Below are 23,757 nucleotides of genomic sequence, written 5' to 3'. Positions count from 1 at the left end.
CTGATGAAACTCAGGTTACTAGAGTTGAGCGACTTTTGGTTTTTTGGGGTCGCGTTTCGTTTCGTGAAACCCGACTTTTCCAAAAGTCGGGTCGAGCAAGATCGTCCGATTATAGGGAAAAGTCGGGGTCGTCCCGAAACACGAAACCCAATGTAAGTCAATGGGGAATAAAAGTCGGCAGTGAGAGGAGGACAGGAAACACACCTACAGTGCCCATTTGAATGCCAAAAGCATCAATTCTTCTTACTTAAGCTTGTCAACCTTAATTAACTTCATAATACAAGTTACGCACTGAAAAATGGGGATTATTTGGCTAAAGTTGTGGGGGGGGAGGGCTGGCTGCAGGTTTTCATGTGCCCTGGGCGAAAGAGCGCCCCTTTAACACATACCACAACTCATCATGCTCCGATACGGCAGAGAAATAGCGGTATAGTACAATGAAAAATACCTCACTTTTTACATCTCATGACGAGGCCCATCTATTTCTCCATACAGAATCATTGGTCCCATATAATGTTTGAAACAGTATATGATGAGCTCCACATAATGCTACAGTATATGTTGGTCCCCATGGATGAAGCTCCACTGTCTTATGGGCCCAAATAATGCTCCAAACATAATGGGCCCCATTTCTAATGCTCTAGTGTATAATGGGCCCTGTAAATGCTGCTCCAGTGTCTGATGTCCACCTTTGGAATGTTCCAGTGTATGGTGGGCCCCATTTATCATTCTCCAGAGTATAGTGCTCCCCAAAAATTGCTGTCCCAACATTGAAAACAATCAAATAAGTCTCCTCGCTAGGGAATCTCTGGACTAGTCTGGACTCCTCGTCGTCCCCATCTTCCATCTCACTGCACAGTATTTCAACCTTGCAAGTGCTGTGATCCTGAGCAAGCAGGGGGGGCCCACTCGTTGGCGACGGCACTGGCACAGGGCCCCTGATAGTACGGTGGTGTGTCTGATGGCGGGTGGGCCGAACCTGCACTTTCATCTGCAGCTTCCTCTTTGTCGCCGTGTAAGATGGAACTGTATATGGGAAGAGTAACCTGAGTTTCATCAGGGTCAGATTCAGGTCGTGTAGCATGAGAGGGGAATGTAGTGGTCTGGGTCAATGTACCAGCAGATTCATCGAGCAGTCGCTGGGCATCAGTGCACTTGTGTCGCCCCCAGGAGTACGGTCGCCACAGTGGCATTACCTTCCTCCTAGGGAGTGTGATGTCATGCTTGGGAGCAACGAAGGATCTCTCTAGCAGGTTAACTGATTGGGCGGCGTTATTCCCACGAGTCATGACCCTCCAAACAGCGTTCATGAAGGCAAAGTGTTTGTTTTACGTGGGCAGTATGGTTGCAAAGCTGAACCTTAAAGGAATGTCCAGAAGGGCACCACCAGGAGTGGAGCCTACGGTTAAATTCGACTCCACCTAAGAAACCTCAACCATGCCAGCTACAGAACAGATGCACACATTGCAAGCTTAATTCCGTTAACGATCGAGACTCCGACATGCCCCGCGGTCCGAGTCCGGCTTACTAGAGGGACACGTGAGGCTCTAGAACATGAGATTGGCCAATAACTGGTGTGTCATGCCCTTACATGTCCGTGGCTGCATGTGCGCTACACTGAAAAGGCCAGCGTTTGTCGCTTACAGGTGCAGATAACCCGCTGAACAACGCTAGTGATGGGGATCACTGAGTGATTACAATTATTACCCGCGAACAATGATTTCCCAGTAAGTGCAGGTCAACTGCAGTTCCGGAATTAGGCCTAACCGTCATTCCTGAAAAAATGAAAAACTTATGTGTGCAAACCACAGGTGCTGTAGCTTGCCAGCCGTTCTCACGCCCAGTATGGATTACACGTGATTGCACAAAGGTTAGAAAGGGTACCGTATCCCCGGATAACATGTATGGATAGCATACACATTCAAAATATATGTCTCAGGAGGCAGGCTCAGACGGTGTTAGTCCCAGTATGGATTGCACGTGATTGCACAAAGGTTAGAAAGGGTACCGTATCCCCGGATAACATGTATGGATAGCGTACACATTCAAAATATATGTCTCAGGAGGCAGGCTCAGACGGTGTCAGGCCCAGTATGGATTGCACGTGATTGCACAAAGGTTAGAAAGGGTACCGTATCCCCGGATAACATGTATGGATAGCGTACACATTCAAAATATATGTCTCAGGAGGCAGGCTCAGACGGTGTCAGGCCCAGTATGGATTGCACGTGATTGCACAAAGGTTAGAAAGGGTACCGTATCCCCGGATAACATGTATGGATAGCGTACACATTCAAAATATATGTCTCAGGAGGCAGGCTCAGACGGTGTCAGGCCCAGTATGGATTGCACGTGATTGCACAAAGGTTAGAAAGGGTACCGTATCCCCGGATAACATGTATGGATAGCGTACACATTCAAAATATATGTCTCAGGAGGCAGGCTCAGACGGTGTCAGGCCCAGTATGGATTGCACGTGATTGCACAAAGGTTAGAAAGGGTACCGTATCCCCGGATAACATGTATGGATAGCGTACACATTCAAAATATATGTCTCAGGAGGCAGGATCAGACGGTGTCAGGCCCAGTATGGATTGCACGTGATTGCACAAAGGTTAGAAAGGGTACCGTATCCCCGGATAACATGTATGGATAGCGTACACATTCAAAATATATGTCTCAGGAGGCAGGCTCAGACGGTGTCAGGCCCAGTATGGATTGCACGTGATTGCACAAAGGTTAGAAAGGGTACCGTATCCCCGGATAACATGTATGGATAGCGTACACATTCAAAATATATGTCTCAGGAGGCAGGCTCAGACGGTGTCAGGCCCAGTATGGATTGCACGTGATTGCACAAAGGTTAGAAAGGGTACCGTATCCCCGGATAACATGTATGGATAGCGTACACATTCAAAATATATGTCTCAGGAGGCAGGCTCAGACGGTGTCAGGCACAGTATGGATTGCACGTGACTGCACAAAGGTTAGAAAGGGTACTGTATCCCCGGATAACATGTATGGATAGCGTACACATTCAAAATATATGTCTCAGGAGGCAGGCTCAGACGGTGTCAGGCACAGTATGGATTTGACGGCCCAGATTACACAGCGGAGGAGCAGGGAGAAGTAAAGATTACAAATGCTGGGGCCCTGCCCAAGCAAGGGGGGCCCACTCGTGGGCGTAGGTACTGGCACTGGGCTCCTCATAGTACAGCGGTGTGTCTGACGGCGGGTGTGCACCACCACCGTCAGAGACACTTGATTGCACTATGAGGGACCCTGTGCCAGTGCCCGCGCCCAAGAGTCGGCCTACCCACCTGTCCAGGGCAACGGCACTCGCACGGTGTCGTGCGCTAGGTGGTGACCCCGGCCATGGGGGAGGAGGCAGCACAGTTAGGGAGTTTTAGAAAGTGGCATATGTTGATGTTGGACATTCAGCTGATGCAAAAGGCGAAATAGGTGAAGTCCCAGGAAGAGGTGGACCAAAGCAAGCCATTTTCCTGTCACCCTATGTGTCATCAGGGGAAGGTGGGACAAAATCCTTGGAAACCCATGCATGGTTCATTTTAATGAAGGTTAGATCATCCACATTTTGGGTTGACAGACGGGTCCTTTTTTCTGTCAGGATTGATCCAGCTGCACTGAAGACTCTTTCCGATAGCACACTTGCAGCTGGGCAAGCGAGCTCCTGTAAGGCATATTGTGCCAATTCAGGCCAGGTGTCCAGTTTAGCGGCCCAATAGTCAAAGGGGAATGACCTGTGTGGGAGAACATCGATATGGGAGAAAAAGTAGTTTGTAACCATGGTTGACAACTGCTGTCTCCTGTCACTTTCCATCGATGCAGTATTACCAGTTGTGTGAGCGGTATTTGAAAAATCAGTCCACAACATTGTCATGAAACCCCTGTCTCCAACGCCACTTCTGCTGTGTGCACCACAAACACCTCTGCCAAGCTGCCCCCGGCCCGTACGGCTCGTGTGAGAAGCATCACCGCTGCTGTGTGCTGGGAATGCCTCAAGCAACCGATTTACCAGAGTTGCTTGTTTATTAGCCAATATTAGGTCAAGGTTCTCCTGTGGCATGATGTTTTGTAATTTGCCTTTATAGCGTGGATCCAGGATGCTGGCCAACCAGTAGTCGTCATCGTTCATCATTTTGGCAATGCGGGGGTCCCTTTTTAGGATCCGCAAGGCATAATCTGACATGTGGGCCAATGTTCCCGGTGTCAATGATGCACTGCGAGTGCTGGTTGGAGGAGCAATTTCTGGCAAATCCACATCCCTCCAGTCACGCACAAACCCTGTACCAGACCTTGCCACGCCAACATTTTCACTTGCCCCACGAGATGCATCCTCCTCCCCTAAGTAATCATCCCCATCATCATCCTCCTCCTCCTCTTCTTCCTCCACCTCGTCCAGGAGAGGTCCCTGAGCAGACAATGGCTGAATGTCATCAAGGATTCCCTCCTCCTCTTCCTCCTCATCAACATTGGCTGCAGACGCCTGCTCCTTAAGGTGCGTCAAAGTTTGCATGAGCAGACGCATAAGTGGGATGCTCATGCTTAGGATGGCGTCGTCTGCGCTTACCAGCCGTGTGCATTCCTCAAAACACTGAAGGACTTTACAGAGGTCTTTCAGCTTCGACCACTGCACACCTGTCAACTCCATGTCTGCTCTCAAAGTGCCTGGCCGTGTATCCTCCCACAAATGCATTATGGTCTGCCTCTGCTCGCACAGCCGCTCCACCATGTGCAGGGTGGAGTTCCACCTTGTTGCAATGTCGATAATGAGGCGGTGGTTGGGAAGGTGGAGCAATCGCTGCAGCTTCTGCATACGAACGGAGTGTACAGGCGACCGGCGGATGTGCGCGCACAGTCTTCGTACCTTCTGGAGCAGGGCTGTTAACTCCGGATAATTTTTGATGAAGCACTGCACCACCAGGTTCAAGGTGTGAGCCAAGCAAGGTATGTGGCTGTGTTTTGAAAGGGCTATGGCTGCCACAAAATTACGGCCGTTATCACTAACTACCTTGCCTGCCTCAAGATGTACACTGCCCAGCCATGACTCAGTTTGTCGCTTCAAGTACTCGGCCAGCACCTCGGCGGTATGTCTGTCGCCCAAACACATCATCTGCAACACAGCCTGCTGACGCTTTCCACTAGCTGCTCGATAGGGGGACACATCATGTGCAACAGTGGCAGCTGCAGATGGAGTGCTCGTACGACTGCGCTCTGTGGACGAGCTTTCGCTTCTGGAGGAGGAGGAGGAAGAGGGTGGAACGCCTACAGCCAACTGTTTCCTATACCGTGGGCTAGGCAGCACTGTCCCACCACCGCTGTCCCTGTGGACCCTGCATCCACCACATTAACCCAGTGCGCAGTGATAGACACGTAACGGCCCTGGCCATGCCGACTGGACCATGCATCAGTTGTGAGGTGCACCTTTCCGCTCACTGACTGCTGAGCGCATGGACAATGCGGTCTTTCACATGATGGTGGAGGGCTGGGATGGCTTTGCGAGAGAAGAAGTGGCGACTGGGTAGGTCATAGCGTGGTACTGCATAGGCCATGAGTTCGCGGAAAGCTGTGCTTTCCACCAACCGAAAGGGCATCATCTCAAACGAGATTAGTTTGGCAATGTGGGCGTTCAAACCCAGTGTACGCGGATGAGAGACTGAGTACTTTCTTGACCTACTCATAGTGTCTGGGAGGGTGAGCTGGACTTGAGAGCTGCATATGGTGGAAGTAGCGGTGGACAGGGCGGACTGAGAGAGGGTTGATGATGGTGATGGAGTTGGTGTTCTTTCTGATGACCTAGAATCAGTCTTTCGTTGATATAACAGTGGGATTCCCTGACTGCTGTGGCCTTGCAACGACACCTCAAGATTTGCTGCTGTGCTAACTGGTGGGCTTACAGTGGGGGAAACAATGTAGCGTTGCTGACTACCTTCGTTGTTATCAGTTGCACATGTGGCACTTGAGGTTTGGTGTTGTGTCCACGCTTGCAAGTGCATGCTGGTTAAATGTCTAAGCATGCAACTGGTATTCAAATTTTTCAGATTTTTCCCTCGGCTAAAGGTCTTCGCGCACTTCTTACAGATAACCTTGGCCTGATCATGAGGATTTTGTTCAAAAAAGTGCCACACTGCACTCTTCCTACTTTGGCAGACATTTTGCGGCCTAGCACGCTGTGATCTTTTGACCCTCTGGACAAGCTGTCCAGCAACTATTTTGATGTTTGGAACCTGTCTTTGGAGTGCTCCAGGCCTGCCAGATAACAGCTGTTGCGATGTCGATGTCTGCTGTGGATGCTCCTCATCTGAGCTATTGGAAGCAGCACCCTCTTCCCCCAATGGATGCCAATCTGGGTCAACAACTGGGTCATCCATCACCTCCTCTTCTATGTCATGTGCACCTTCCTCTGTGTCACTGTGTATGGTGGTATAGTGTGCGGGAAGGGCACCTGAGTCTCATCAGGGTCAGAATCTGGCTCTGTACACTGCGAGGACAATGTAGTGCTCTGAGTGAATGTACCAGCAGAATCATCCATCAGCGGCTGTGCATCAGTGCACTCCATGTCAGATTCATCTTGGCCTGGGTAATTCACCATTTCACTTGATAATCCAGGCATGGTATGTGAAAACAGCTCCATGGAGTAATCAGTAGTATGGCCTGCGTCATCCTTCAATCTTGGTTGGGGTGAAGGACACAAGGAAAGGTGTGGTTCATGAACATGAGCCTCCAATGACGACTCAGTGCTTTTACTTTTTACAACTGAAGAAGAGGAGGCGATAGAGCTGGAGGCTGAGTCAGGAATGTAAGACAAAACTTTTTCCTGATGCTCTGGCTTTAAAAGCGGTTTGCCAACTCCTAGAAAACTAAGCGTTCGAGGCCTTATGTAGCCAGACGATGACGCAGGCTCAACACCTCCTGCATTCGGTCCTATTTTGCTCTTGCCACTACCATCAGATCCACCACCAACACCATCATTACCAGGTGCCAACCCCCGCCCAATTCCACGGCCTCTTCCACCAGTCTTCCTCATTTTTGGTAGAAATGTAGACAAAATCCAACAAATTATATAGTATGTAAAACAAGGTGTCTATAGGACAGGGGAGATTTTGAATTTCTGCACACACTTTTGGACACTGGACACTTTTGCATTGTGTGAGGCCCACTGATATCTGAGCGCTATGTGACAGGCTCGATGGCACAGCTGTGACCTAAGTGACTAGAGAATAAGTGAGATTTTGAATCTCTGCACACACTTTTGGACACTGGACACTTTTGGATTGTGTGAGGCCCAATGAATATCTGAGCGCTATGTGACAAGCTCGATGGCACAGCTGTGACCTAAGTGACTAGAGGATAAGTGAGAGTTTGAATCTCTGCACACACTTTTGGACACTGGACACTTTTGGATTGTGTGAGGCCCAATGAATATCTGAGCGCTATGTGACAAGCTCGATGGCACAGCTGTGACCTAAGTGACTAGAGGATAAGTGAGAGTTTGAATCTCTGCACACACTTTTGGACACTGGACACTTTTGGATTGTGTGAGGCCCAATGAATATCTGAGCGCTATGTGACAAGCTCGATGGCACAGCTGTGACCTAAGTGACTAGAGGATAAGTGAGAGTTTGAATCTCTGCACACACTTTTGGACACTGGACACTTTTGGATTGTGTGAGGCCCAATGAATATCTGAGCGCTATGTGACAGGCTCGATGGCACAGCTGTGACCTAAGTGACTAGAGGATAAGTGAGAGTTTGAATCTCTGCACACACTTTTGGACACTGGACACTTTTGGATTGTGTGAGGCCCAATGAATATCTGAGCGCTATGTGACAAGCTCAATGGCACAGCTGTGACCTAAGTGACTAGAGGATAAGTGAGAGTTTGAATCTCTGCACACACTTTTGGACACTGGACACTTTTGGATTGTGTGAGGCCCAATGAATATCTGAGCGCTATGTGACAAGCTCGATGGCACTGCTGTGACCTAAGTGACTAGAGGATAAGTGAGATTGGATTGCTTTTAAAAAAGCAGTTTGCGGAGCAGTGGGTAAACAGCAATGCCAGCCTGTCAGGAAGCCTTAGAAGGCAGCCCAACAACCAACACCACTGATACACCACTATATAGCCTCCGCTTGCACTGCACACACAGTGACTGGTGTGTTGTGCAGGCTAAATCGCTAGCAGCAGAAGCAGTTTTTTGGTCTTCTTCCCTGCCTAACGCTCTCCCTACAGAATCAGCAGCAACCTCTCCCTATGCTAAGATCGGCAGAAGTAAGATGGCGGTCGGCATGCACGCCCTTTTATACCCCCTGTGACGCCCACCAAAGCAAACCAATCACTTGCATGCCCTTCTGAAAGATGGTGGTGACCTGTGCCTATGTCATCACGTTGCCCACAGTGTCCGTGGATCCTGATTGGCTGAAAAAGAGCGCAAAACAAACTTTTGAAACGCGACTTTGGCGCGTAAGTCGCCGACCTCGTGGCCGACCTCATCCTAGGGTCGGGTTTCGTTTCATGAAACCCGACTTTGCCAAAAGTCGGCGACTTTTGAATTTTTTCTACCCGTTTCGCTCAACTCTACAGGTTACCCTTCCCATATACAGTTCCATCTTACACGGTGACAAAGAGGAAGCTGCAGATGAAAGTGCAGGTTCGGCCCACCCGCCATCAGACACACCACCGCACTATCAGAGGCCCTGTGCCAGTGCCATCGCCAACGAGTGGGCCCCCCCTGCTTGCTCAGGATCACAGCACTTGCAAGGTTGAAATACTGTGCAGTGAGATGGAAGATGGGGACGACGAGGAGTCTAGACTAGTACATTGATTCCCTAGCGAGGAGACTTATTTGATTGTTTTCAATGTTGGGACAGCAATTTTTGGGGAGCACTATACTCTGGAGAATGATAGATGGGGCCCACCATACACTGGAACATTCCAAAGGTGGACATCAGACACTGGAGCAGCATTTACAGGGCCCATTATACACTAGAACATTAGAAATGGGGCCCATTATGTTTGGAGCATTATTTGGGCCCATAAGACAGTGGAGCTTCATCCATGGGGACCAACATATACTGTAGCATTATGTGGAGCTCATCATATACTGTTTCAAACATTATATGGGACCAATGATTCTGTATGGAGAAATAGATGGGCCTTGTCATGAGATGTAAAAAGTGAAGTATTTTTCATTGTACTATACCGCTATTTCTCTGCCGTATCGGAGCATGATGAGTTGTGGTATGTGTTAAAGGGGCGCTCTTTCGCCCAGCGCACATGAAAACCTGGAGCCAGCCCTCCCCCCCACAACTTTAGCCAAATAACCCACATTTTTCAGTGCGTAACTTGTATTATGAAGTTAATTAAGGTTGACAAGCTTAAGTAAGAAGAATTGATGCTTTTGGCATTCAAATGGGCACTGTAGGTGTGTTTCCTGTCCTCCTCTCACTGCCGACTTTTATTCCCCATTGACTTACATTGGGTTTCGTGTTTCGGGACGACCCCGACTTTTCCCTATAATCGGACGATCTTGCTCGACCCGACTTTTGGAAAAGTCGGGTTTCACGAAACGAAACTCGACCCTAAAAAACCAAAAGTCGCTCAACTCTAATGGTTATATTTTTCGGGATTGAATGCCTAATAAAGTTTGTTGAAAGGCTGCAGTACAGTCAATCAACAATCTTTTAGGCTGTGGGCCCTTCATGAGTCCTCACAGCCATGGCAAATCATTCAAGCAATCTGAGCCCCAAGTCATGCAGAAGTCTTAAAATTTACTGAGTTATTACCCCCACCCACAAAGCCCTCCATGGCTCAGCACCACCCTACATCTCCTCCCTCGTCTCAGCCAACCACCTTACCTGTGCCCCCCGTTCTGCTAATGACCTGAGGTTAACATCCTCATTAATCAGAACATCCCACTCCTGTCTCCAAGACTTTTCAGGAGCCGCGCCAATTCTTTGGAATGCACTACCCAGGCTAGTACGATTAATCCCCAAACCCCACAGTTTTAAGCATGCCTTAAAAACTCATTTGTTCAGACTGGCCTATCGCCTCAACGCATTAACGTAAATATCACTGTGTGGCTCATTTCTAAATTTTTTACCATAACCAGGTTCCTCGCATCATGTTCTCACATGCTTTTTGCATTTAATAGCCCTCTGTGTCTGTACTGGTACATATTTAGACTGTTAACAGGTTCATGCAGCAACAGGAACACCCGATTCTTACACTAGGGAAGGTCCAAACCATAAAAACAATAAAAGCAATTGTTACCATCCACCTTTCGTGTCTCCCCTTTTCCCTTATAGATTGTAAGCTTGCGAGCAGGGCCCTCATTCCTCTTGGTATCTGTTTTGATCTATGTGTTTATTGCTATGCTATGCTGTAATGTCTATTGTCTGTACATGTCCCCTCTATAATGTAAAGTGCTGCGGAATATGTTGGCACTATAGAAATAAAATTATTATTATTATTATCTTATGCTTTTTGATGACTCCGCTGATTGGGGTCACATTGACCAGCCACCTGGCCTTGCCTCAGAAGTGGAAGAGACTGAGTGCACAGATCCCCATCCATTTGTTATCTTGGAGGATGAGTACGTGGGGGGGCTAGTACACACTGTCAGTGGACCACAGCAGCTCATCTCTGATGATTACAAAACACAAGTGCCAACTGCTGTGGTGTGAAGACAAGCAAGCAGGCTTAAAGGCAACAACTGAATGGCCTCATTAAAGTATTAAGGAAGTGTACACCTGTAGCAGGCCAATTTTGGTTTTTATTTTAAACCTTTGAAATTTCAGACAAGACAGGTTCTACAGTTGGATTTTCAAAATTTTAAAAAACTATTTTTGCACAAAAGACGTTAAACTATATGCATGAATTATTGAATTCATAAAAAAAAAATTGCAAGGTTATTTTACAGTTTAATATACCAGCAGAATGTAGCAACAACTGTGTTACAGTGTATGGATGATTCATTGAATCAATAAACATATTTTTCAAATTTTTTGGGGAGTTTTATAAAACACTGAAATGTAACTGAAAGCATGTAAAACTGTATGATGAGGAGTTGAATCCAGATTATTTTCTCGCTACTTTTCTGTAGTGTTATATATAACACTGAAGTGTACCCAAGAATACATAATACTGTAAGGATGAGCAATATAATACTGAAAAAAAATGACATTGTTTTGAGGGTTATTGTTGTAAGTTCATTCTCTGGTTCACCAGTTGTGAGTTCCCCTTCTGGACACCCTCTAGTGGTGACGGGAGGTGGTGCGGCTGGTTTGATCGGTGGAGAGCTGCGACCTGAGAATGAGGATGACGATTGGATATCAGGATTCTCAGATTTGATTTAAGACAGTCGACGCCCTATTCAGTTGCTGGTGATTCCTTCTGGCTTCTCAGCTCTTTGTTTTCAGCTCTATTCCAGTCATCTAAAGCTAAGTTTTTCTGCTAATGTTCACACTTGATTTTGTTGGTCTATTCAGTTTTTTGTGTGGTCTGCCAGCCCCGGCTGGGGGCTGAGCTGAATTTCCACTCTTATTTATCATTATTTTGCCAATTGGCTTTTTGTCCCTTACTAGTTCGGTCTCTTTTTGCTCTGTCTCAGAATATTTCAGAGTGCTGATATAGTGGGAGAAGTCTAGTGACTTCAGGGTTAATTTTGCTATCAGAAGTGTTGGACAATATTTTTGTAGGGTTTTTTGCAGGTTGCAGACAGTGTCTTCCCTTTCCTTTCCTGTCTAGTTAGTTTGGGCCCCATCACTTGCTCAGCCTATTTTCCTGCCTTTGTTTGTGCCTTCATCTTGTTTCACCGTCAATACATGTGTGGGGGCTATCTATTCCTTTGGGGTCTGCTCTGGGGCAGTTAGTTTTCCCTTTTCTTGCTTTATGTAGTCCTCCGGCCGTGACGAGGCGTTTAGGTTCATCGTAGGCACGCTCAACGGCTACTGCTAGTTGTGTGGTAAGATCAGGGATCTGCAGTCTGCATAGTTACCAAACACTCTGGTTTTCTGTGGCTTAGATTGTTTTGCTTTTTTGTCCTCGGTGACCCATTCATAACAGAATCACCAGCCATACCGCAGATTCTAGAATTTTTTTTTTTATATGTATATTTTTTCCTCTTTTTCTCTGGGGCCGTAGGAGGATTTTTTTTTAATGGAGATTAAGCAATTGTCTGATCGTGCGGAGCAGCTCACTGCTGAAGTGCGGGGAATTTCCGGCTATCTCGCTCATTCACATGCTGCTGAACCAAGGATCCCTACTCCTGATGTGTTTTTTGGGGATCGGTCTAAATTTTTGAATTTTAAGAATAATTGTAAATTATTTCTTGCCTTGAAGTCTAATTCATCGGGGAGCTCTGCGCAGCAGGTTAAAATTGTCATCTCTTTGCTGCGCGGTGATCCCCTGGATTGGGCGTTTTCTTTGACACCTGAAGATCCTATTCTGACTAATGTGGATGCATTTTTTCAAGCCTTGGGGTTGTTGTATGATGAACCTAATGCTATTGATCAAGCTGAGAAAGCCCTATTGGCATTGAACCAGGGTCAGGATTCTGCAGAGTTATACTGTCAAAAATTCTGAAAGTGGGCGGTCCTTACTACCTGGAATGATGGTGCCTTGGCAGCTCTCTTTCGGACGGGTTTGTCAGAAACTGTAAAAGATACTATGGTTGGAATTCCTGTTCCCTCTGGACTTGACGATTCTATGTCATTAGCCATTCAAATTGATCGCCGTTTACATGAACGCAAAACTACACGAGAGGAGTTGCTACCTTTTGGACAAATGTCTGAACCTATGCAATGTGATAGAGTTTTGTCTAGGGCGCAACGTCAGGAGTTTAAAAGGCGTAATAAGCTGTGTTTTTTCTGTGGAGACGTCTCTCATATTATTTCTGTCTGCCCAAAACGAGAGAAATGTTTTGCACACACATTTGCTGTGGGCAGTATACAACCTAAATTTCTTTTGGCAATTACTCTGATCTGCTCCTCATCCACATTTTCCACTAAGGCTTTTGTGGATTCAGGAGCAGCGTTGAATCTGATGGATTTGGACTTTGCTAAACGTTGTGGTTTTTCCATGACGCCTCTGCGGACGCCTATTCCTTTGAGGGGTATTGATGCTACTCCTTTGGCGGAGAATAAACCTCAGTTTTGGACCCAGGTGACGATGCGGGTTGCCCCAGACCACCAAGAAAATTGAAAATTTTTGGTGCTGCATAATTTGCATGATACTATTTTTCTGGGTCTTCCTTGGTTGCAAACTCATAATACAGTTTTGGATTGGAAATCTGGGTCTGTGGTGAGTTGGGGTTGTCAGTGTGTTCTTAGGGATGCTCCTGTTTTCTCCACCTCTCTTCAGTCTCATGATATTCCTGGTTATCTAGACGATTTTTCTGATGTATTTAGTGAGAGCAAGTCTGCTTCTTTGCCTCCTCATAGGAGTTATGACTGTGCAATTGAGTTGATGCCTGGGTGTACATTTCCCAATGGTCGGCTTTTCAACTTATCAGTACCCGAACATGATGCTATGCGATCCTATATTAAGGCGTCATTGGAGAAGTGTCATATTAGACCAACCTCGTCACCTTTAGGTGCTGGGGTTTTTTTTGTGGCCAAGAAAGATGATTCATCAAGACCGTATATTGATTATCGTTCCCTTAACAAGATGACGGTTAAATATGAGTACCCGTTACCTCTGATGTCTGATTTATTCTCCAGAGATAAGAGTGCCTGCTGGTTTACTAAGCTTGACCTCAGGGGGGCGTATAATCTTATTCGCATCAAGCACGGGGATGAATGGAAGACTGCGTTTAATACTCCAGAGGGACATTTTGAGTACCTGGTGATGCCTTTTGGGCTCACTAATGCCCCTTCTGTCTTCCAGTCCTTTATGAATGATATTTTCCGTGACTTTGTGGATAAGTTTTTGATCATCTATCTGGATGATATTTTGATCTTTTCTAGTGATTGGGATTCTCATGTGGAACACGTCCGGACTGTGTTCTGGATTTTGAGGGAGAATTCCCTGTTTGTTAAGGGATCGAAATGCCTCTTTGGTGTACAGAGGATTTCATTTTTGGGATTTATCTTATCTCCATCGACTATTGAAATGGACCCAGCCAAGGTACAGGCCATTCATGGTTGGGTTCAGCCTACTTCTTTGAAGGCCCTCCAGAAGTTTTTGGGTTTTGCTAATTTCTATTGTAAATTTATAGGTAATTTTTCTGGTATTGTCAAACCACTGAATGATCTGACCAAGAAGGGCGCTGATGTGCTGATTTGGTCTCCTGAGGCTATCTCAGCATTTCAGGAGCTTAAGCAGAGATTTACTTCAGCTCCAGTTTTACGGCAACCTGATGTCTCACTTCCATTTCAGGTGGAGGTAGATGCTTCTGAGATTGGTGCAGGAGCTGTTTTGTCCCAAAAATACCCTGTGACTTCTAAGATGAATCCCTGTGCCTTCTTTTCTCGAAAGTTCTCCCCATCTGAACGCAACTATGACGTGGGGAATCGGGAATTGTTGGCCATGAAGTGGGCATTTGAGGAGTGGAGACATTGGTTGGAGACAGCTAGACATCAAGTTGTGGTCCTCACCGATCACAAGAATTTGATTTATCTGGAATCGGCTAAACGCTTGAATCCTAAACAGGCTAGATGGGCCTTGTTTTTCACGCGTTTTAATTTTGTGGTCTCTTTTCTTCCGGGCATTAAGAATGTTAAGGCAGACGCCCTTTCTAGGAGTTTCTTTGCCGATTCTCTTAGTGTGACCGAGCCTACTACCATCCTAGGTGAGGGGGTAGTTCTTTCTGCCATTTCGCCCGATTTGAGATGCGCCCTGGAGGAATTTCAGGAGGATAAACCTGAGCGTTGCCCTATGGGAAGATTGTATGTTCCGGACCAGTGGAGAAAGAGAGTGTTGTCTGAAATTCATTGCTCCGCATTGGCTGGTCATCCAGGTATTTTTGGTACCAGAGATTTGGTGAGTCGGTCTTTTTGAAGGCCAGACTTATCTCGTGATGTCAGGAATTTTGAACAGTCCTGTGGGACTTGTTCTCGGTCTAAACCCTGTTCTCGTTCTAGTGGGTTGCTGATGCCCTTGCCGGTGCCCAAGAGGCCATGGACCCATGTCTCAATGGATTTTATTTCTGATCTTCCTGTCTCTCAGAGAATGACTGTTATCTGGGTGATTTGTGATAGATTTTCTTGTACCACTCCCAAAGTTGCCATCTTCTGCTGAGTTGGTGCCCTTGTTTTTACAACAGGTGGTTCGGTTACATGGGATTCCTGAGAACATTGTGTCCGACAGAGGAGTCCAGTTTGTTTCCAGATTCTGGAAAGCATTTGTTCCAATCTGGGAATTCAGTTATCCTTCTCCGCGTTTCATCCCCAGACCAATGGACAGACTGAGAGACCAAACCAGACCTTGGAGTCTTATTTGAGATGTTTTATATCTGCTGATCAGGATGATTGTGTCTCATTTTTGCCCTTGGCCGAATTCACACTGAACAATAGAGCTAGTTCTGCCACTTTGATGTCACCCTTTTTCTGTAATTTTGGGTTTCATCCTCGATTCTCTTCAGGGCAAGTGGAATCTTCGTCCTGCCCAGGTGTGGACACTGTGGTTAAGAGAATGCAGTAGATATGGGACCAAGTGGTGGATAAGTTGTTAATCTCTCAGGAAAAGGCCCAGCGATTTTCCAAGCGGTATAGGACCATTGGCCCCCGGTTTAAAGTGGGTGATATGGTTTGGTTGTCGTCTAAGAATATTCCTATGAAGGTTGCATCTCCTAAATTTAAGCCAAGATTTATTGGTCCTTATAAGATTTTGGAAATTCTTAATCCTGTTTCATTTCGATTGGCTCTTCCAGTTACGTTCAAGATCCATAACGTATTTCACAAATCTCTGTTGAAGAGGTTTGTTGAGCCAGTGGTTCTTATGGAAGCATCTCCTGACCCTGTGTTGGTCGAAGGCAATGTGGAATATGAGGTAGAGAAAATATTGGATTCTCATTTGGTTAGACGGAGACTCCAGTATTTAGTCAAATGGAAGGGTTATGGTCAGGAGGATAATTTTGGGATCTCTGCCTCCGATATTCATGCCAATAGATTGGTTCGTGCTTTTCACCGGGCCCATCCTGATCGGCCTGGTGGCATAGATGAGGGTTCGGTGACCCCTCCTCAAGGGGGGGTACTGTTGTGAGTTCATTCTCTGGTTCACCAGTTGTGAGTTCCCCTTCCGGACTCCCTCTGGTGGTGATGGGAGGTGGTGCGGCTGGTTTGATCGGTGGAGATCTGCCACCTGAGAATGAGGATGACGATTGGATCTCAGGATTCTCAGATTGGATTTAAGACAGCCGACGCCCTATTCAGTTGCTGGTGATTCCTTCTTGCTTGTCAGCTCTTTGTTTTCAGCTCTGTTCCAGTCATCTAAAGCTAAGTTTTTCTGCTAATGTTCACACTTGATTTTGTTGGTCTATTCAGTTTTTTGTGTGGTCTGCCAGCCCCGGCTGGGGGCTGAGCTGAATTTCCACTCTTATTTATCAGTATTTTGCCAATTGGCTTTTTGTCCCTTACTAGTTTGGTCTCTTTTTGCTCTGTCTCAGAATATTTCAGAGTGCTGATACAGTGGGAGAAGTCTAGTGACTTCAGGGTTAATTTTGCTATCAGAAGTGTTGGACATTATTTTTGTAGGGTTTTTTGCAGGTTGCAGACAGTGTCTTCCCTTTCCTTTCCTGTCTAGTTAGTTTGGGCCCCATCATTTGCTCAGCCTATTTTCCTGCCTGTGTTTGTGCCTTCATCTTGTTTCACCGTCAATACATGTGTGGGGGCTATCTATTCCTTTGGGGTCTGCTCTGGGGCAGTTAGTTTTCCCTTTTCTTGCTTTAGGCTTATGTAGTCCTCCGGCTGTGACGAGGCATCTAGGTTCATCGTAGGCACGCTCCACGGCTACTGCTAGTTGTGTGGTAAGATCAGGGATCTGCAATCTGCATAGTTACCAACCAATTAAATCCAAATTTGTCCAATGATCATCATATGGCACTTCCAAACATATATATTTAACATAGCATGGCCATATATACCAAAACTAGAAGAAGAGAACCATATATATAAAAAACTAATTTTATTAATTACTTTAAAAATTGTCAGTAAAAAACCACATGAATATTGACACTGCAAAAGTACCCCAACCTAGGGGACACATGCCACAAATAGATCAAAGGTTATTCGTTTGTGAAAAACACACAAATAAATCCATGGGCTTATATAAGAATTATGTGTCTTTGCATCCTTTTAAAATACAATTCCATGAGAGAGAAAAGGGACTATGCGTGTTATAAACAGTGCCTAAAGCATCTCATAGAATAACATACATCCTTCCTGAATCACTTCCTGTATTGATTATTTCAAGTGCAACATAACTAATATATAGCCCAATTAGAAAGATAGTGCTTCACATAACATCATTCATAAAGTAATCCACATATTTCTCAAATATATTACTTACAAGTAAGTCTCTATCAGGGTGTAAATTGTGGCAGTGCTCCCCAGCGCCCCGACGCGCGTTTCGCCCGCTAGCTTCTTCCGGGGGCGTGACTATAAGGGTATGAGAGGCGTTTATATAACCCCCTGAGCCAATAGGATGAATGCTTCCTTTATTCTCTAAGGTGCGCCCAGATTCTATGGCGCATGCGCCGGTATGGCTCTTCCGGGTTATCTTAAAACTACTTCCTGGCACCCGCTTTGTTTACTGCAAGAGAGGACACCTGCTAGTAACTATAGTAGCGCTGCCGGAAGTAGACCCAGAGCCGACCGACGCACGTGCACAACCCGGCACCATTAATGAGAGAAATCTTCTAATAACATGGAGTGAAAATTAGTGCGCCCATTAAAAGGGATTAACATAATAGAATGAAAAATTAATACAACGTGCACTGTGCAAAAAAGACATAATATAATATAATTAAAATATTAATTTATTAAGTGAAGTGCAATAAATAATAAGAATTGTTATATGAAATTATAAAAGTGCGCAGGTGAATGCGATAATAATGATACTACCCATATATATAGTGCAAAAAAATGATGAATAACAAATATATATAAATTTATATTGCGATAGTAATAATTAAGTATGAAGATCCCCAAATATCTTCATAGCATGAATTCTACACTGTAAGTGCATCAACAGGATAAAATATTATTTTAATCTATATTTCTAACCCCCACATTGCAATTCATGTATGCTCTCACCAAATATAACCCACCACGCAAATAGCCCATAAATATTCAATAATGGATTATTATTGCTAATAGAATTTGTGTAATAATAATTGTTAATTATAACAACACCAATGACAATAATAGTAATATTCTTCTTTTTGCTTGTATTCTTCTTCATATTATTACTCTATACAAGATTCTTAATGTCCTTTATCAATCTTCATCCTAAACTTCCATTTTCAAGGATTTGCGTGGCTGTGGGTCATAATGGATCAACTCCTACGAAAGGCTCCAAACTTCCTCATATTGGATCACGACAAAAAAACCTAAACTAAACATATAAAAAATATTAAAATCAGAATTAAAAACATACCAAAAATTAACTGAATATGTGAATTCCCCAGTTAAAGATCCAAACCCCATAAAAAATACCAATTATATAACTCTTATAGAAAAGCTGAAAACCCTAAGGTTTCATTTAAACCATTTGGATTTAGAGTACCCAGGTGGTAAATCCACCTTCTTTCACATCGGGCAAGGATTTTTCCCAAGTCCCCACCCTGAGGTCCTAAATTGATCTGATCTATGGCCTTAACCACCAAACCTCTAGCATTAGAATTGTGATACCTCTTAAAGTGTCTGGGTAGGGGCTTCATTCCAGTAACATCATCACAATCTTTTGCCTTCTCTATGTCCCTAACGTGTTCCCGTGTTCTTACCTTGAGTTCCCTCGTGGTAAGACCGATGTACACTTTTCGACACGGACATTGTGCATGATATATAACGCCCTGGGATTGACAATCAAGATGTTTTCGTATCTCATAAATACGTGATCCATTGAAATTGCAAAAAGTTGTAGCTTTCTTATGATTCAGACACCCTTTAAAAAGGCCACAGGGGAAAAAACCTGGCGTTCCCGTATCAGGCTTCCTTGTTATGTTTTCAAAATGGCTATGGACCAAGGTATCTTTTAGAGTTCTTGATTTTTTAGCCACAAATGATGGTTGTTGCGGTAATATATTTTTTAAAAATGGATCAATCTGCAGTACCTTCCAATGCTTCTGAATGATCCCTTTCAGGTCATTCCATTTATTGTTATACGTACTAATAAACCGTATTCGTTCTTTAGGTTCTTGTTTTTTTGAATATAAAGAACCGTATAACAATTCATTGCGTGGAGTTTTCGATGCTCTTAAATATCCTCGTCTGATCATTCTTTTACTATATCCCCTTTCAGTGAATCTCCTGGTAAGATCCATAGCTTGTTTTTGAAATGAATCCTCATGTGAACATATTCTTTTAGCCCGAAGAAATTGTCCCACGGGGATTCCATGAATTGTGGAAATTGGATGAGATGACTCTGCTGATAAAAAAGAATTGGTTGATGTCGCTTTTCTAAAAATGTCCGTATCTATGAGACCATCTGGACCAATTTTCAATTTAATGTCCAGAAAATCAATTTCTCTCCCATATTGAAACGTCAATTTAATGTTTTTATCATTAGTATTCAACTGCTGAATGAGAATATTTAATCCCTCCAGCGGACCATCCCAGAAGAACAGTACATCATCAATGTACCTCATCCAGTTATGGACATAGTCCATTTCCTGGATGAGGTCACTCTGAAATATCTCCCTCTCCCATGCACCAAGAAACATAACTGGATGAGGTACATTGATGATGTACTGTTCTTCTGGGATGGTCCGCTGGAGGGATTAAATAATCTCATTCAGCAGTTGAATACTAATGATAAAAACATTAAATTGACATTTCAATATGGGAGAGAAATTGATTTTCTGGACATTAAATTGAAAATTGGTCCAGATGGTCTCATAGATACGGACATTTTTAGAAAAGCGACATCAACCAATTCTTTTTTATCAGCAGAGTCATCTCATCCAATTTCCACAATTCGTGGAATCCCCGTGGGACAATTTCTTCGGGCTAAAAGAATATGTTCACATGAGGATTCATTTCAAAAACAAGCTATGGATCTTACCAGGAGATTCACTGAAAGGGGATATAGTAAAAGAATGATCAGACGAGGATATTTAAGAGCATCGAAAACTCCACGCAATGAATTGTTATACGGTTCTTTATATTCAAAAAAACAAGAACCTAAAGAACAAATACAGTTTATTAGTACGTATAACAATAAATGGAATGACCTGAAAGGAATCATTCAGAAGCATTGGAAGGTACTGCAGATTGATCCATTTTTAAAAAATATATTACCGCAACAACCATCATTTGTGGCTAAAAAATCAAGAACTCTAAAAGATACCTTGGTCCATAGCCATTTTGAAAACATAACAAGGAAGCCTGATACGGGAATGCCAGGTTTTTTCCCCTGTGGCCTTTGTAAAGGGTGTCTGAATCATAAGAAAGCTACAACTTTTTGCAATTTCAATGGATTACGTATTTATGAGATACGAAAACATCTTGATTGTCAATCCCAGGGCATTATATATCATGCATAATGTCCATGTCGAAAAGTGTACATCGGTCTTACCACGAGGGAACTCAAGGTAAGAACACGGGAACACGTTAGGGACATAGAGAAGGCAAAAGATTGTGATGATATTACTGGAATGAAGCCCCTACCCAGACACTTTAAGAGGTATCACAATTCTAATGCTAGAGGTTTGGTGGTTAAGGCCATAGATCAGATCGATATAGGACCTCAGGGTGGGGACTTGGGAAAAATCCTTGCCCGATGTGAAAGCAGGTGGATTTACCGTCTGGGTACTCTAAATCCAAATGGTTTAAATGAAACCTTAGGGTTTTCAGCTTTTCTATAAGAGTTATATAGTTGGTATTTTTTATGGGGTTTGGATCTTTAACTGGGGAATTCACATATTCAGTTAATTTTTGGTATGTTTTTAATTCTGATTTTAATATTTTTTATATGTTTAGTTTAGGTTTTTTTGTCGTGATCCAATATGAGGAAGTTTGGAGCCTTTCGTAGGAGTTGATCCATTATGACCCACAGCCACGCAAATCCTTGAAAATGGAAGTCTAGGATGAAGATTGATAAAGGACATTAAGAATCTTGTATAGAGTAATAATATGAAGAATACAAGCAAAAAGAAGAATATTACTATTATTGTCATTGGTGTTGTTATAATTAACAATTATTATTACACAAATTCTATTAGCAATAATAATCCATTATTGAATATTTATGGGCTATTTGCGTGGTGGGTTATATTTGGTGAGAGCATACATGAATTGCAATGTGGGGGTTAGAAATATAGATTAAAATCATATTTTATCCTGTTGATGCACTTACAGTGTAGAATTCACGCTATGAAGAAATTTGGGGATCTTCATACTTAATTATTACTATCGCAATATAAATTTATATATATTTGTTATTCATCATTTTTTTGCACTATATATATGGGTAGTATCATTATTATCGCATTCACCTGCGCACTTTTATAATTTCATATAACAATTCTTATTATTTATTGCACTTCACTTAATAAATTAATATTTTAATTATATTATATTATGTCTTTTTTGCACAGTGCACGTTGTATTAATTTTTCATTCTATTATGTTAATCCCTTTTAATGGGCGCACTAATTTTCGCTCCATGTTATTAGAAGATTTCTCTCATTAATGGTGCCGGGTTGTGCGCGTGCGTCGGTCGGCTCTGGGTCTACTTCCGGCAGCGCTACTATAGTTACTAGCAGGCGTCCTCTCCTGCAGTAAACAAAGCGGGTGCCAGGAAGTAGTTTTAAGATAACCCGGAAGAGCCATACCGGCGCATGCGCCATAGAATCTGGGCGCACCTTAGAGAATAAAGGAAGCATTCATCCTATTGGCTCAGGGGGTTATATAAATGCCTCTCATACCCTTATAGTCACGCCCCCGGAAGAAGCTAGTGGGCGAAACGCGCGTCGGGGCGCTGGGGAGCACTGCCACAATTTACACCCTGATAGAGACTTACTTGTAAGTAATATATTTGAGAAATATGTGGGTTACTTTATGAATGATGTTATGTGAAGCACTATCTTTCTAATTGGGCTATATATTAGTTATGTTGCACTTGAAATAATCAATACAGGAAGTGATTCAGGAAGGATGTATGTTATTCTATGAGATGCTTTAGGCACTGTTTATAACACGCATAGTCCCTTTTCTCTCTCATGGAATTGTATTTTAAAAGGATGCAAAAACACATATTTCTTATATAAGCCCATGGATTTATTTGTGTGTTTTTCACAAACGAATAACCTTTGATCTATTTGTGGTGTGCATCCCCTAAGTTGGGGTACTATAGCAGTGTCAATATTGATGTGGTTTTTTACTGACAATTTTTAAAGTAATTAATAAAATTAGTTTTTTATATATATGGTTCTCTTCTTCTAGTTTTGGTATATATGGCCATGCTATGTTAAATATAGTTACCAACCACTCTGGTTTTCTGTGGCTTAGCTTGTTTTGCTTTTTTCTCCTCAGCGACCCATTCATAACAGGTTATATAACAAAGAGATGTACCTATGAACTTATAATACTCCATGGATGAGCATGGGTTTGTGTTCATGTTCACGGTCATGTTCAGATGCTGAACTCAACTTTTAACTCTAGTTCCACCGAACCCGACGAACCTGAACATCGACTTGTTCACTTATCCCTAGTTGTCACCCTTGAAAGTCTTCTATAAAATGAAGTATTTCTCCCAGAAAATTATTGCTATACACATGTTTATTTCCTTTGTGTGTAATGGAACAACACAAAAAAAATGAGAAAAAAAGCTAAATTGGATATAATTTCACACAAAACCCCCAAAAAGGTCTGGACAAAAATATTGGCACCTTTCCAAAATTGTGGGTAAACAACTATGTTTCAAGTATGTGAAGTTCATTCAAACTCACCTGTGGCAAGTAACAATGAAAATCACACCTGAAGCCAGATAAAAAGGGGAGAAGTTGACTTCATCTTTGCATTATGTGTCTGTGTACCACACTAAGAATGGAGAACAGAAAGAGAAGAGACCTGTCTGAGGACTTTAGAAGCAAAATTGGAGAAAAATATCAACAATCTCAAGGGTAATCAAGGTTTGATCAAGTCCATCTCCAGAGATCTTGATGTTTCTTTATACAAGGTGCACAACATAATCAAGAAGTTTATAACCCACGGCACTGTAGGTAATCTCCCTTTAAGTGGACGGCAGAGAAAAATTGATGAAAGGTTGAAATTCAGGTTAGTCCAGATAGTGGATAAGCAGCCCCAATCAAGTTCCACAGAAATTCAAGCTGTCTTGCAGGCTCCCGGTGCATTAGTGTCATCGGAAACTATCTGTAAACATTTGAATGAATCGCTATGGCTGGACGCTCATGATGACTCATTGCTGACACAGAGACATATAATAGTTAGACTGCCTTTTGACAAAATGTACATGTGAAAGCCAAAATCCTTCTTGTAAAAAGATAATAATACGCTAGCTCTTTTTGGTAAAGCACATCATTCTACTGTGGTTTCCAAAGAAAGAAGGTCGCA

This window comes from Dendrobates tinctorius, unplaced genomic scaffold, assembly GCF_039654945.1.
Source record: "Dendrobates tinctorius isolate UK_male_01 unplaced genomic scaffold, ASM3965494v1 ptg000269l, whole genome shotgun sequence".
NCBI lineage: Eukaryota > Metazoa > Chordata > Amphibia > Anura > Dendrobatidae > Dendrobates > Dendrobates tinctorius.
Note: the sequence above shows the minus strand (reverse complement) of the source record.